Here is a 15921-nt window from a genome sequence, read left to right as displayed (position 1 = left end):
ATGGCTTTTTAAATAACGTTATTTAAGCACGGATCAATACTGCATGAGTACCACGTTAATAATAGGAAAGAAATGCCACAAAGTAAGGAAATAAAGCACTGGTTCCTATTTTTTTTCTCATGCATCCTCAAAACATAATCACGGCCTTACTAGTTTTTTTTCCTGTATAAGCCATAAGTCTGCCATTTTTTTTTTCTTGATGTGCATTAATTAGAATTTGGATGCTTACCTGTCATGGCGAAATTAATATAAATTACGAAAAATGATCCAGTATAAATAGAATGCATCGCGTTTTATCGTATGTTTTTAATGTGGAAGAGTTGTGCGACAAATTCAGTATAATAAACAGGGGAGATAAACTTTGAATTAATTTGAAGGTTCGCCATCTTTAAACAGTATCTAGGAACATAATTGTGACCGATTTCTTTCTTTCTGGATCATTTTTCTGTAATATTCGGAATTTTTACTAATTTTGCTATAACACAAGTAATGTTTTCACCTGACAAAAGCAGGCGGTGGATTTGAGATTTTGCGATTGTGTCTATATTAGCGTCCCCAATTCGTCTTTCAAATTGGTACCGCTCTAATGTATTAACACCCCCTTTTTTTTTTTTTTTTTTTTATTGAAAATGTATTTTTAATTTAGTTTTCTCATTCGACAAATAACTTTTTAATATTGTCTTGATTTTGACGAACTCTGATTTCCGTTTGTATTTTCCCGTTTAGTTCGTCTGCGTTGTTCGTTTTATCTGGCATATAAACAACGAGAATGTTCACACCAGAAAAAGTAGTGTTTTTCACTTAAAAAAAAAAAAAAAAAATTTAATTGTTCCCGACGATTAACAGATTAGACTTAATAATCATATTAGCAGAAAAAAATGACTTTTAAGAGGGTTCATTTTCTCGTTATAACGTTCTACTTCGTTACTACCTGACATTTCTTTACCGACGTGTCGTGTCACGTGATTAGAACGGCATAACGAGAAAGGCATTCTTAAAAGTTGATGTTTTCAATTTTTTTTTTTCTGCTAATGTGAGACTTAAGTCTGTAATCGGCAACAGCGGCGTAAATTATTTGACAAATTTATAAAAAAAATTATTTTATATAAAACACATTATTCCCCCCCCCAATGCAAACAGAAAACAGCGAAATCTCCTAAAAATGTTAAATAGTATTCTAATCGGTAAATGTCGGCGCGTTACTTCCGGGAAAACGGTTTAATTAAACTGCAGAAGCACCTGTTAAGCCACACAAGTTCTGTAATTGAACCCCTCCCCCGAAAAAAGAACGAAAAATATAAAAATGTTTGGTGCTGTTTTTGTAAATTGCTCGTGAAAACTCTGCTTAAAATGCATTAAAAACTACGTAAGAAAAAAAATCCCCCTTAAGAGTACTATAATGTATTTTTTTTTTTAAATTTTGTTTTAGACAAGTTTTTCTTCAAATTTTAGTGTCCCCCCCCTAAAAAAAAAAAAAAAAAAAAAAAAAAAAATTCTATGCACTGGAAAAAGTCTTTCCGACATTACCCCCCCCCCCCAAAAAAAAGATTCGTACGCCATGTGAAAAGGCAGTTTGCTACGTGAAGGCACATTTAACAGCCGGCGATTATGTTACCTCGCGCGTAGCGTCAACGGAAGCTGTAAAATGGTGGAAAATAGTCCCTGGATTCAGGGGTTAATACCATGCAAACAGTAATTTTGCGATGGGTCGGATTATCAGATTCGTTTCAGCGACCTCGATTACCCTTAAAAAACGAAATTAGTGTGGTCGGTGTTCTGTTGTAACGTATTTATCAAAAAAAAAAAAAAAAAAAAAAAATTGAACAAATAGCGTCCGTACGTCAGTACTGCGACACTCCTATACGATATCAATTTGGCACTTCTGTATTATGCGGCCGAACGCCATGTTTTTTGGTGTTTCATTAATTGCTTAATAATAAATATACGTTTCATTAAAATCTATCGCCAAGTGGCACTTTTCTAGATACGGTCAAAGAGGGACGATAAATGTTTCATTAAAATTATTTGTTACTTTAATTCAAAAAATGTTTCGGAAAAATCCAAATGTTGCTTTAATTTGGAAAAATGTTTCATTTAAATGTTAAATTTGTTGTTGACTCTTCAAAGTTGCTTTAATTCGAAAAATGTTTCATTATTTATTTGTTCGGAAAAAAAAGAAAACAAAACTAATTTATAAAAATCCGATATTCTTTTAATTACAAAAATACCCAAAATTGTTTTATTAAAATTATATTTTTTACGCAGACTTTCAAGTAAATGTCTTACAATTTTGATACATTTTATACAATGTTTTCGTTTTCAAATATTTTTGTGTTCGGAAAAAAAAAAACTTGTTTGTTCAAAAAGAAATTGGAGTTATTGCCCCTAACAATGGCGCTCGGCCGCATAATGCAGAATTGCCATCAATTTCGAATTTTTGTATTTTCAGGAAAAAAAAAAAAATCAATAAAATCGGTCAATTATTGTCGTGATAATACATACTTTGGAAGCATTGATAAACAGACTCGAAGGTGGTGTAAAATGCGTTCTTTATTGACTAGTAGTAAACGTTGCACTGAGAAACAATGGCGGACGAGATTCATACGTCACGGGCCAAGGGGCATAACTCTAGGCGACTAATAGTCTCTTAGCCTATATTATGACATCCCTTCCCTTCCATATATATGTATATAGTCCAAGGGCGATATTTAGCCTTTATCTGATTAAGGGATAACATAGTCTCTAATATACTATTTAGCTTGTCTCCATTGTTCTAGGGTAATGGTATTGTCTCTTTTTTTTTAGGATAGTGTAACCTATAAGTTCAGTTTCTGAGGAGCATTCATTCGTCTCTGAGATCTTCTTAATTCGGGGGTGAGTTTCTCAGTTCGGGTGTGAGGCGTGCCGCTGGAGTGTTGTTCGGTGGTCGGCTGTTCGATTTGTTTAGGGGGGGGACCTTCCTTCTGGGTGGGATCCGGTGGAGAGTCGCTGGGGCGAGGTTGGTCGGATCTATTTGCGGTTGTTGATCTCCTCCCAGCTGGTCTGAGGAACTGCCTGTTCCTTCTATAGGTGTTACCGTTCTCAGATTCAACTATGTAGGATCTGGGTGTCATGCTGGAGCGCTGAATTTTTCCAGGCTCCCATATCTTTGCTTTTTCCTGCTGGACATAGACATTCTGTCCTGCATGTAGGTGGGAGTGGTGTCTGTTATGTTTCCTGTCATAGCAGACCTTAGACTGATCTTTCTGTTTCTGTATGGCTGTCCTAGTCTGCTCATCGCCAAGTTGTTGCTTGGATACTAGGGGTGTCCGTATTTTTCGTCCGTTGAGTAACTCTGCCGGGGACTTAATGTCTGATGACAGTGGCGTGGCTCTGTAAGCCATCATTGCTAGGTAGCTGTCTTGACCAGTTTCCCCTGCCTTCGTCAAAATTTTCTTGCATGTTCCCACCATTCTTTCGGCGAATCCGTTAGACTTGGGGTAATGTGGGGACGATGTCCTGTGTTGGAAGCTGTACGTCCTGGCGAAATCCTTGAAATCTTTACTTGTAAATTGTGGACCATTGTCCGAGTACAAGATTTCCGGAACTCCTTGTTCCTCAAATATCGTCTTAATACTTCTAATAACGGATATTGATGAGGCGGACGGAAGGCGTTGTACGAAGGGGTTTTGGCTGTACTGATCTGCCACAAGCAGATATTCTTTCCCTGCCAATGTGAACAAGTCTGTGCTGACGTACTGCCAGGGGTACGTAGGGGTTTCGTGCTGGAGTATTGATTCGGGCGGGATACTGGCTTGGTATTTCTGGCATGTGTGGCACTTTCGGACTATATCTTCTATGTCCTTATTTAACCCTATCCAGTACACCGCTGAACGCGCTCGTAACCTCGTTCTCTCTACTCCTTGGTGTGAAGCATGCAGCTCTTCCAGTATGCCTCTTTGCAACGAGGCTGGGATAATGATTCTCTGGCTCTTGAGTAGAATTCCATCCTGGACCCCAATCTCATCTCTGAAATTCCAGAATGGCAGGAGAATTCCTGGGCAGTCAGCCCGGTTGGAAGGCCAGCCGGTCAATACCATGCTTACAAGTTGCTTTAGGAGTGGATCCTGGGATGTTTCCACTTTTATATCTTCAACTCTCGTCGGCGCAAAGTTGAGGTATGAGATCATGCTATGGACGTTGAGATCGATCCCTTCAATGTGCCCACTGGGTCTGGGTGCTACTCGTGACAAGCAGTCTGCAATTGGAACTGTTTTTCCTGGGGTATATTTTACAGTAAAATCATATCCCTCGACCTTCAATAACATTCTAGCCAGTCTTGGGGGTGCTTGTGCTAGATTTTTCAATGCTATCGACTCCAATGGCTTGTGATCCGTATGAATTGTCGTTTTGTGGCCCCAAACGTAACTGTGAAATTTCTCCAGGCCAAAGACGATAGCCAACATCTCCCTCTCTATGTTTGAGTAGCGTGTTTCTGGTCCGGAAAGTGCTTTGCTCGCGAATGCTACTGGTCTGTCGTTTTGTAGCAGAGCCGCGCCTATACCCATTGAAGACGCATCTACCTGTAGCACTATTGGTTCTTTAGGGTCGAAGTATCGGAGTGTCGTATGATTTCCGATCTCTTTTTTGATTTCTTCGAATGCCTGTTGCTCCCGTGAAGACCATGTGAAGTCATTCTTCTTCGATGTTAACTCACATAGGGGTTTTGTCAGTGTCGCGAGTCGTGGAGAGAATTTGTTCAAGTAGTTCACCAGGCCTAGGAAGCTGGTGAGCTGCTTTGCATCCTCGGGGGGTTGCATCTGTGTGATCGCCTCTATTTTCCGGGGATCTGGCTTGACACCGTCTCTTGAGATTATGTGGCCGTAGAAAGGGATTTCGGAGGTTTTCACCACACATTTCTCTGAATTAAACCTGCAGTTTCTTTCCCTTGCTCTAAACATTAGCTGCCTCAGTGCCTTGTCATGGTCACTGCCGTCTTCCTCGAATCCGTACACTACTATGTCGTCGCATATGGATAGGACATTTTCGAGGTCTCCGAAGTTTTCCTGCATGGCTCTTTGGAACTCATCTTGGGCAGATTTGACTCCCATGGGGTACCTGTTGTACATGTATCTGCCATGTGGGGTAATGAATGTTGTGAGACGTCTCGACTTTTCGTCCAGTTTCAAATGCCAGTAGCCGGACTTGATATCGACTTTTGTGAACCATCTAGCGTTGTCTAGTTCCGCAGTGATGTCTTCGAATGTCGGAGTCGCATAGTGTGGTCTGTGCACTGCTTTATTTAAGTCTCGGGGGTCGAGGCATAGCCTGACCGATCCGTTCCTTTTAGTGGTACAGACGAATGAGTTTACCCAGGGCGTCGGGTCCTTTACAGGGGAAATTATTCCCTGGGCCTCTAAGGAGTCCAACTCCAATTTCAACTTTCCTTTTAGGGATATTGGGACTCGACGTGGTGGGTGGACAACTGGTGGTACTTCGGGGTTTAAATGGATGGTGTGTTCACCTGGCAGACAACCAATGGAGTCGAATACGTCTGGAAATTCCTCAATGATTTTCCTCCTTTCTCCAAGGTTTCCCATCGTACATGGTTCCTGCACGGGGACCGGTTTCATGTCGTGCGGGGGAGTAGGCCGGGATGCTTTGTCCGTCACATGAGTTGTGTCCGTTTTTATAGCCAAGTTAAGGGTGACTAGCCCTAATTCTCTTGATGTTTGGAGTCCTATTAGTATAGGGTCTCTTGATTTCACCACGTGAAAGGTCGCTTTAACGAACTTGTCGCGGGATCTGACCCCTAAACGACAGGTCCCTTCTTGGTCTATCGTTGAGCCTCCAAACGCAATTAGCCTTATAGCTGATTTTTCCAGTGGTACTCCTTTCAGTTCCTTGAATACCTGTTTAGGTAACAGGTTGCTCATTGCACCTGTGTCGATTTTCGCGTCAACCTCTATTTGGGCTTTGCTGTTGCCTATCTTCAGTTTTGTGGAAGCTTCTGTGGTCGCTAACGGTAATTCCTTTACTGTGTGAAAGTACAGCTCCTCTGTGGAACTGTCGTCGTTGCTACCCATATGTGCTGCTGCCATGTGGATTTTATTCTTATTATATTTCCTCTGTGGCTGGAATGACTGTCTGCGTGTGTGCCCCTCGTCTCCCATTTTAGAGTGGCAAACTTTAGCAAAGTGTCCCTTTTTATTGCATTTTAGGCAGTATTTGCCTTTAGCTGGGCATTTATATTGATGGTGTTTTGTGCCACAATTACCACATGTGGTAGGTCCACTGGGCTGTCTGGCTCTAACTGCGAGTGTAGAGCTGTCTTCTACTGCTGTTGTACGTAATGCTTCCATTTGTTTACACGTGGCTTCTTCTGTCTCGACGATTCCGAGTGCTTTCTCGATCGTGAGATCGCTTCCTTCTCTTATTAGGGACTTTTGTGCAGACTGTAAATAAATACCGAATATGAATAGGTCCAACACAATGGTCTCTTCCACCGTCCGACCGTATTCACACTGTTTGGCTGTCTGACGCAGCCGACTTAGAAATGCGTGTGCCGATTCATCCGCGTTTTGTTTACATTTTAGTAGGTTGTGTCTAGCTACACGAAAGTTCGATCGCGGATTCGCATATTCCTTAAAAAATTGGATATATTTATCCAATGTCCTTTCTTCTCCCTGTCGAAAGGGAAAAGTGTCACTTATTTCCTGGCCCTCGATACCAGACCATATTAGCAAGTAATTTAACTTTGTGTCTGAATCTACGTCTTTCATTGGGCCGTCGAAATATAAATGAACTTGCCTGATAAATCGGTCCATTGATTTGGCCAAATTTGAAGTGTTCCAATCGATTGTTGGAGGTGGTAGTTGCGAATATGTATTCATCGTCGATTGCGAGAAAAATACCGACACCACGTGTGTTTTGTATTAATTTTTTTTTTTAGATCCCGAAAATGTTCGTTTTTGGTGTAATATTGTTACTATTCCTTTGATTCTTTAGAGGATCCCACTTCAGACACCATGTCGTGATAATACATACTTTGGAAGCATTGATAAACAGACTCGAAGGTGGTGTAAAATATGTTCTTTATTGACTAGTAGTAAACGTTGCACTGAGAAACAATGGCGGACAAGATTCATACGTCACGGGCCAAGGGGCATAACTCTAGGCGACTAATAGTCTCTTAGCCTATATTATGACAGACGTGCCCCAACGAATTATAAGCACCCCAATCTCCCCATGTTAAGAACGGCTTTGTGAATCCCTCCTCAAACCTCTGGCATTTAAGAACGGCTTTCCAGGTTGGTGTGTGTTTATATACCAAAAGCCGTTCTTTACATGGGAAGTTTGGGTGCTTATAATGCGCTGGGACACATCATAAAAATTGACCATAAAACCACCAACCAATTAGTTCTATATAAAACAAATAAAAGAACAACTAATAACCGAATATTTTTATATTCGGTTATTTTGTTACAAGGGAAATAGTTTCGGTTGAAAATTGAGTTACTCCCCTTGAAAAAAACTTGTCTGCTTCTGTATCGCTATTAAATCTTCTGTCTGAACCACTTATCCATTTCAATCTCAAAAATGACGTAAAAAATATGCTCCATTAGCGTTCACACTTAATATATATATATATATATATATATATATATATATAAATCTAACTCTTGGTTCGTTCGTAATTAATAGTCTAAATAACTAAATAAATGATTGCTTCGATATTTTGATATGTTTACTGTATGCATGTTTTTGTTTTTTTGTTTTTTTTTTCATAGGGGTCACCACTTATGAAGGCCCAAGAGCCACTCGGGGATAAGGATTATAGGGTGTACACTAATCAGTGGGATAGTATCATAGTAATAGTTAGTATTGGGGATTTGATAGGTGTCATGTCATTACTTAAGGGGGCGGTTCATCAGGAATTTGTTTGTGTTGGACTTGAAGATATCGAAGTTGAATTGGGGGGGGGGGCAGGCAAGCGGCAGAGTGCAGTTCTGAGAAAGAAGCTTTGTTCATGGAATCTAACGTTTTGATTCAGGCACGGATAAAAAGTGGGGAAAATTATTGACAGTGGTTTCAGCTAGTCGGGTGTTTTTTGTGAAAGATTGGCGGGGGGCAGAGAATGGAGCTCAGACGAGCACTTGCCATGGAAATAACGATAAAACAGAGACAGGCTCGCAACGTCTCTTCTGTGGGAGAGAGGTTGCAGGGAAGAGAAAAGGTCATCCCCCACCAAGCCACGAAGTGTATTTTGTACTCTGTCAAGGCAGGATAGACTGTTTTTAGCAGCTCCTGCCCAGATGTGGCAGCAGTACTCCATCCTTGAACGTACTTGGCTTTTATACAGATAGAGAATTGCATCATTAGTGAGATATCTTCTGGAGCGGTATATATCTCTTTTTAATTGTAACATTATACTTAATTTTTCTATAATAAATAGGTGGTTTTCTTTGTACCGCTAGGCCATTTGTTTTTTTTTATCTATTGACAATTATTTATCACCGCTTGCCGTCACGTGACCAGTGTTTCCAATTTAGCGGTTTTCCCGTTAGATCTGGAGATTTCGTTTGCAATCTAGTGGGGAATTCTAGAAAATCTAGAGATATTTCACACCCACACACCCGCAATTTTAGATTAAAAAATAAAGAATGCTAGAAAGGACTTGTCCTGCCTTGATAGAGTTCAAAATAGACTTCGTAGCCTCGTAGGAGATGTCCTTTTCTCCTCCTTGCAACCTCTATCTCACAGAAGAGATGTTGCGAGTTTGTCTCTGATGTATCGTTATTTTCATGGAAAGTGTTTGACTGAGCTTCAATCTATGGTCCCCCCTCGCCAAACTTTCACAATAAACACTCGTCTAGCTGTAAACACTATTAATAATTTCCCCCACTCTTTATCTATGCCTAAACCTAAACGTAGATTCCATGAACAAAGCTTCTTTCTTAGAACTGCACGCCTGTGGAATTGTCTTCCGTTTTCCTGCTTTCCGGCTGACTACAATATGGTTGTGTTCAAGTCTAAAGTAAATAAGTTCTTGATGAGCCGTTCCATATAAGTTATCAAATTTACCAAATTTTCATTACTAATGATTACTATATTGTCCAATTTCTACTGTACACTTTAACCCTTATCCTTGAGTGGCCTCTGGGCCTTGATAATGTGGTGATGCCTATGTAAAAAAAAAACAAAAAAAAAACAAAAAAACAAATGACTAGGTGTATCAGAATTTTTTGTATGAATTTTTGACACCCCTAACACGAAACTGCGAATAAAATATAAAAAACTTGTAATTTCTCTTTTAAAAGTGGGTTGTTTTTTATGGATTATACTTCCAAAATAAACTATTAAAGTTGTGTAAAAAGTAATAAGAATATCTTATTTTTTAAAAAACAGTAATGAAATTAATTGAATTTCACAAGCTCAGTATTTTCAATTTTTAAACTTTAAAAATCTATCAAAATTTTTATTGATTCAATTTTTACGATATTTTCAGGGTCAATGTGAATATTTTAGACAAACGGTTTTTTTTTATTCAACCCCCCCCATTTTTAAATGTCTATTAAAAAGTAAATAATTAATTTACTCACCAAAGTTTAAAATATCACAAATTGAAGATAAAAGATCAATAAATAATATATTCAAATTTAAAACAAAAAAATTAGTGTTTTTTAGAAATTTACCTGTAAAGTCCGAAGTTTAAAACCTTTTTTTTTAATGAAACCTTGGTCCTTGCTCCTTTTTAGTTGAAAAAAATATTAGGGCTTGAATTACATTTTTCGAGGAGTTATAAGCTTGGAAAATGAGGTGGAATTATTCAATATTTTTCACAAAATTTCTGACACGCCTAACAAATGACTTATCTACCACTAACCCTGAATTCGAGTTGCACTCCCAAACTTAGAGTTAGTGATAGTCATAGATTTTTTATACAATTTTCCAAGAGTGAAGTCCCCAATGGTTAAATGACATACAACCAGTTAATTGTTGGAAAGACAACTTTTAATAAAAGAAATGAAATAAAAATAACTTAAACAGTTTCAGCATGTATAAAAGATACTTGAATTTTACTGCATTTGCTATCAGGTATTTTTGTTATTGTTTACAATTTCTCGAATATTTATTTTACACAAATGATTGTGTTGTTCCTACTTACTTGACCCCCCCCAAGAGCCGTCATTCATTTTACTTATTTTTAGACGTTTATTTTACTTAATTGTCAGCATGAATCAACTTTTTAAGATGCAGCATATGCTAACACTTCAGCGAAGTTTACTGTATTTATTTTTTAGCAAACATTAATAACAGAAAGTTTTCCCCTTTATTTATTTTTTTTTGCATAATTAATGATGGAAGTATGTTTTCTGTTTTTGTTAACATCTGTTGAAAAAAAATAATTTGTACAGTCTCTTGAAAAAAAAAAAAATCAAACTTTTTCTACTTTCACCTAACTATTTATGATGTTCATATAAAGCATTCATCTATTCTTTTTATAATAAAAATTCCGTTTTCAAAAAGAAACGGTTACTGCCAAATTTCTTTAAAAAAAAAAAAAAAAAAGTGCAAGTTTTCTTGAAAAAAACCCCAAAAACTTTCACCTCACAATTTATGGTAAAAGATTAATTTTTGGGGGTAAAAAAAAAAAAAAATTTTTATTGGTAAAAAAAAATTGCAAAAAATAATAAAAGTAAATAAACGAACAAAATGCAATTTTTCTTGAGGAATATGTTCCATTTTAACAAACTGAGCCACAGCAACGCGTGGCCGGGTACAGCTAGTATAGTTATAAAATTATAGAATTACAGTAGTAATTTAAATGATCATTTCTGATGAATGACCAAAAAAAAAAAAAAAAAAATACTATGCGTTATAGTGAAGGAATTTCAACTTAAAAATTTTTTTTTTCTTCCTTTGAAGATTGCAATGCTAGGTATGGGGCAGCCAAACCAACTGCCAACATTGCCCTGCTTTTTATTAAAACCAACCGAGAGTTCTTTTTCAACTAGTATGGTTGTGTGTGTGACTTGCTATTGTTTTCAACACTCATTCTATCACATTAAAATCCGTTGTCAGAAGAGGAAGAGGGGCACCACCGTTTGAAATGGTTTTCTTTAGAGGCTAGAAAAAGCTGTTGGTACTTATGTATTTTTGGTACCGTGCTGAAATAATGTTATTTCGAAAGCCATTTTTAACATGGGGAAGGAAGAGTGTTTTGTAACTATTCTGTGCTTCCACCGTACAATTTAATAATAATAATAAAAAGATAACTTGAATTTAACATGAAAAAACAACTATTTAAAAATAGTGCAGTACCAAAAATATATAAGCACCAAGCTGTTTTTTCATTGCATAACTTCAGTGTGATGGAGCATTATATGAACTTCTACTAGGTACGTGCAAAATGAATGCCGGTGCTCAAAATGTATAAACATTTTGATCCCCTCCCTTTACTTAAAAATTCGCCAAAAATCGGGAAATTAACCAATTTTAATGCAATTTTCAGTATCTATCAAATGTTCACGGAATATAATGAACACATTTTCACTTAAATATTAGTGGAAATGTATTATATTGTTCAAACAAAAATACTTTTATTAAATTATGGTTTTCAGTAGTAAAAAAAAATGCATTTTTTTTTTTATTTTTTATTTTCTTTTAAAGAAAATAAAGCATCGTAAATTATAACAATTTAAAAAAAAAATTAATTTTTACAGGAACATCATGAAAAAAGCCCCTAAAGTCTGTTTTAATGAATTCGATATAACTCGAAGAAAAATTAATTTCTCAACCTACCGATATTATCATTGAATTAAGCATTGTTTATTTAATATTTTCACACAAAATTATAATTACAAAAGATTTTTTTTTTTTTCCTGAATAACACATAATTTCGCATAGTTTTTATATGTACGATTCTATTTCCCTTGCTTGCATGAATGTGAAACTTTCGGTGTAACATAATTTTTATATAATCTTGAAAAATAAAACTTTTTTAATTTAAAAGCAGGAACATAGAAAAATAATTAAATAAAAAAATGGTAGAAATTAGACAAACGTTCACGATAGGAATGTATGGATGCACATCTTGGAGAAAAGAAAAACAGAACCTCCTACCTCCCTTTAACTACCTGACGTAATTTTCAGACATCCTTTCGACTGTTTGAAATTTTGGGCTTCGTATAATCCATGTGACGAGGATTTTGGTTGAACAAAGCGAGAATCTCTCGCTTTTGGGAGCTAATTAAGCTATTTTTTTTTTTTTATAAACAAGATGTTTTTTTATTTTATTTAATTCAATATCTTAGGGCTTTACTAATTATCTTTTGAAATAGACCCAGAAAACTAATATTTATCTTTCAAAGGATTTTTACAATGAATTTATTTAACTTCAAAATTTAGTTGAATTAGTTAGCTGGCCGTAAAAACATTTTTCATAATTTTTTTTTTTTTTTTTTTTTTGTATACAAATATTTTTTTTTCCTTTTGGAAATTAACTCTAATCTTTCAAATACAATGAAAAAGTAGTCGGAAATCTACAAAAAATATTATGATAAATCTGCTTTCAAAACTATGTCCCCCTATCTTTATTCCACCATTTTTGCCCATAACTAAATTATACACCTTACCCTTTATTATAGGGTGAGGGATTAAGTATCGAAAAGGATTTTTTTTTTTTAACCGATCAGTAGCCCTAGATATATCTAAGGCTTTTGACAGGGTATGGTATGGAGGTCTTCTCAGGAAAATCAGATCATAAGGTATCACTGGATAAATACTTAACATAATTAAATCCTTCTTAGATAAGAGAAAAATCCAGGTTGTCCTCGATGGTCGTACATCTAAACCATATGATATAAATGTGGGAGTACCTCAGGGGTCTATCCTTGGACCTCTATTATTCCTAATATTAATTAATGACCTGACAAAATTGTTTGTAAGATGGGTATATATGCTGATGACACCACGCTCTATAACAGACACGACAGGAAAGCAAATAAACATATCTGAAGAAATGGCAGAAACGCTAGAGGATGACCTCTGATCTGTAGTGGAATGGGGACAAAATTGGATGGTCACTTTCAATGCTGCCAAGACTAAACTTGTTTCCTTCAATAATTACAAGAAACCTTCTCTACCACCAATAGCAATGGCCAAAGATTCTTTATCTGAAAGTACATCTTTTAAACTCCTCGGCCTAACGTTCACAGGAAATATGAGTTAGGACTGTTGCGAAGAAGGTAGGTTCTCTCTACCGTGCTAGAAAGCTACAAACACCCGAAAGTATCCTGTACCTCTATAAGGCTACCATTCGCCCATGTATGGAGTATTGTTGTCATATTTGGGCTGGTGCATCTGCTACTAGTCTCTCGCTCCTGGACAAGGTCCAAAAGAGAGTCGCCAACCTAATAGGTCCTGAGCTGTCATCTAAGCTTCAGCCTCTGTCCCATCGACGAAATGTTGCATCTCTCTGCCTGTTCTACAAGTATTTTAATGGTGAATGCTCTGACGAACTGCAAGCACTTGTACCCCCCTCAACGTAAATACCTCCGACAGACCCGACAAGCAGCAAAATCCCACCCCTTCAGAGATTCCTAGATGTAAGAAAGCCTTCTACTCCAGTTGTTTCTTCCCCAGAACCACTAGACTTTGGAACTCCCTTCCGGGTCCCTGCCTCCCCAACTGTACTGACATGCAGAAGTTCAAGTGTAACGTGAACCAACATCTTGCTGCCCAACTCCCTACATAGTGCCCCTGTAACTTATGTCCCTGATAGTAGCCCCCTACATCAAGTGGCGATGTGCCTTGTTTGGGGTGAAAATGTTATATAATAAAAAAAAAAAAAAAAAAAAAAAAAAAAAAAAAAAAAAAAAAATCAGTTCGAGGTAACACCCAAATTTTTGACAATTCCAGATAAACATTGATGTTGAATATTCCAGTTGAGGATTATCCTTCAGCCCTGAAGTCACCAGAGTACAGGTCATTGTTGAGGTAGCTTGTTTTCTGTTGGTTGAGCTATGGTCTTGTGCAGTTCTGGAACGTCATATTCCCCAGGTTTTGCCCTTTCATCTTTTGAGAAGGCGTCAGTTTATTGCTAATCATCCGAAGCACCTGCTGGGAATGCAAAACGGGCTGCCAAGGTGTTAAGTGTTAAGACATTATGTTGAACAAAGATGGCGGTAGTAAATCAAATCAGCAAAGAATCAATGCAGTCACAATCTCGACTGTTAAGTAATTTTTAATAACAAAAATGGCGGCAAAGAATCAATGCAGTCACGATTCAGTCGTTTCAAGAAGGAGGTTGACAGCGAACTAACTTGAATCCAAAATTCGATATTTTTATAAGGTTGGAGGCTTCTTATTGGTTGATTGTCCAAGCCATAGTTATAAATAAGATCGTTAAAATCATTGTGGTCATGCCCTCATTAATCAAAAATATTTTAACACCAGGTTTTTTTTTTTTTTTTTTTTTTTTTTTTTTGCAGTGCTTTTCCTCTAGAGTGTTGGCATTTCAAATCCAACATTCCCGACCTTGTGTCACATATTCTAGCTGTGGAAGAGAGATAAACATGAGAAATTCAAAACAATCTACTTAAACTTATTTTAATATTTTTCATTAAAAAACAACTTACAAAAAGCATTAATTAATAAATTAATTATGACATAGAAATTAAAGTTCACAAATAGCATTAATTAATAAATTAATTATAACATAGAAATTAAAGTTCACAAATAGCATTGATCACCACTTTTCCTTTTTTTTTCTAGTACAGTAGAACCCCGGGATACGGCATTAAAAATCAGTAACAAAATACAGTACAGTATATAATACACATGTATATAATCAAATAACATTATAACTAACACCGTAAGACAAGGCAAATACCGTAACCAGGGTCTGGAAAAACATTTTCTACATTATAACTTGGAAAAAAACCGTATCCTAAGGTCACCGTATCCCGGGGTTCTACTGTATTTGTTTATACTATCGAGTCACTACTAAACATTCACTTGAGGATATGCATGAATGAGATTGTCATTTCAATTATGAACAATATTAAGAGGAGTAAAAAGGGGCAGAACTTAATTAAAGGGACAGTTCGACAAGAAGTCGTGGACATTTTAACTTGAAAACAATTGTTGTAGTCAGCAGGGAAGCATGCCAGTGGTATTGTAACATAACACAAATGCATGTGAAATGATGGCATCGGTAGGGAATAAATAAAGACTTTAAAAAGATCATGTTAGAGACGCAAATAACATTTTGAGATCATGTGAGAGGCATAGAGAACATTCGAGATCAAGTGGATGACGTCACGGCCGTAATAATGAGGAAATAAATGTTATTGCAAAGAAAAGGCGAGTTGAAGTTCTTTCCTATACTTTGTCATTTTTGCGACTGATGCATACAATGTGTTGGTTCCCTGTGTAATATTGCAGTCGCGTTCTACAGATAGGAAGTTTTTGAAAGTAACTCTGTTCATGGTTGTTCCACTTGGTTTTAAGTATGGCAAGGAAATTTCTATGCTGTTGGACGAGTACTTGCTGTGAATGTTTACATGGAGGGAACCATAGATTTGACCTCAGTTGAACCTCTACCATAAAAATAACGATAGAGAAAGGCTAACAGAATCTGTGAGAAAGAAATATCTCTATTTGTTTGCAAAGTCGATTTTGTACTCAAGGCAAGAAAGAGTGATCTAAGTGGCACCTCATCAGATGTGGCAGAAGGACTCTATCCTAAGGCATTTCTGACCCTTGTACAGTTAGGGGATTGCGTTAAGAGATTAAGATACTTTCTAGAACGGTAGAATGATTAAACCATTTTCCCGGTGACAAATTTGGAAGTCTTCCATTTTATGGTTGGAGTAAAAGTCAGTTGTAGGAGCTTAGCAATTAAAATTATAATGTACTTGCTAAAGTTTTTTGAGT

At 36.8% G+C, this 15921-nt stretch overlaps 1 protein-coding gene across 1 annotated transcript in view; it reads left to right on the top strand.

Moving 5' to 3' along the window:
* Positions 1-15921, top strand: part of LOC145242568 (BTB/POZ domain-containing protein KCTD9-like) — an 86713-nt gene that overhangs the window by 30184 nt on the left and 40608 nt on the right. The gene's annotated exons all lie outside the window — the stretch shown is intronic.

Source organism: Euprymna scolopes, chromosome 21, assembly GCF_053919585.1.
Source record: "Euprymna scolopes isolate OS-2025 chromosome 21, ASM5391958v1, whole genome shotgun sequence".
Lineage (NCBI taxonomy): Eukaryota > Metazoa > Mollusca > Cephalopoda > Sepiida > Sepiolidae > Euprymna > Euprymna scolopes.
Note: the sequence above shows the minus strand (reverse complement) of the source record. Positions and strands in the feature narration are given on the sequence as shown.